Raw genomic sequence first — 1,246 nt, forward strand, 5'->3', positions numbered from 1 at the left:
TCCTGCATGGCCAATTGGCCATGCAGGAAGGGGCTGATGGGAATTGTAGTTCCTGAACATCTGGAGAGCCGCAGGTTCCCTACCCCTGAGCTAGATAGTTCTATACTGCACCGAAGAAAGCAGACTGGGTTGTGCTCTCAGAATCACAGAATTGCCTGTTTCCAAATCTGAGAATTGCTCCAGAGGGTTCCCCCCTCCAGAGCCCTCCAAAACCCCTTTATAGATTTCAGAAGTTACATGCAAGCCTCCCTGAAATGTTTCCCCATGGCAGTCCTATCACATTGTATTCATGCTGCAGATAGGATGGTGCTGGCACTCAAAAAGTCAAACCATAATAGTGAGCTGTTTTGCCCACATAACAGCTCTAACATGAATCAATCCATGATTACCAGAATTTTGCTGTCCTGCTTTAGTTAACATCAACCAAATTATTAGACTTCATTAGGAAGGCTAAACTCCAAATGGCCATATGTCATTAATAACATCCACTGTTTTCTACCCAAGAAATACTTGCATCGCAGTAAAAGATTCAAGGTGTAGGAAAAGAGATTCCACCTAAACATTAGGAAGAACTTTCTGTCAGGGCTGTTTGACAGTGAAATTCACTCCAAATCGGAGTGGTGGAGTCTCCTTTTTTGGAGGTTTTTAAACAGAGGCTGGATGAACATATGTTGGGAGTGCTTCTATTGTGCGTTCCAGCGTGGCAGGGGGTTGGAATTGATGGCCCTTGTGGTCTCTTCCAACTCTGTGATTCTATGGTAAGCAATATGGGAATGGACCATTCACAAACTTGATATTTCAAGACAATCCGCAATCACCACATTTAAACTGGCTTCAACCAGCAGAATCAAAAGGGGGAAAAGAGCTGTTTGAAACAGCAAATCCTTTACATGAAAGCGTCGCTGAATGTAAAAGGGCTTGTTTCTGAGCAAACGCTCTTTTCAAAATATGAAACATAAGATCGGATCTAAAAGGGGGTCACGACGTTTTCAGGCGATTGTCACGAGGAAGGTACTGCAATGTCCTCTCCCTTTGATCACGAAAGTCTCTTGCTGCCGCCGGAGGGGAGCACCCAAGGCAGCCAAACCCCCCTGTCCGCTTAGGACACGTCAGACTTCACGGTTTGCGGCTAAAGCGGTTCGCGATCCCCTTCCTAGCCTAGCCGCTTCCTGCCCAACCCCACAGCCCAGGCTGTGAAGGGAGAAGAGACCTGCGGCGACGGGGCTTGAGGGGCTTTCAAGCCTAA

The sequence above is a fragment of the Sphaerodactylus townsendi genome, linkage group LG03, assembly GCF_021028975.2.
Source record: "Sphaerodactylus townsendi isolate TG3544 linkage group LG03, MPM_Stown_v2.3, whole genome shotgun sequence".
Classification (NCBI taxonomy): domain Eukaryota; kingdom Metazoa; phylum Chordata; class Lepidosauria; order Squamata; family Sphaerodactylidae; genus Sphaerodactylus; species Sphaerodactylus townsendi.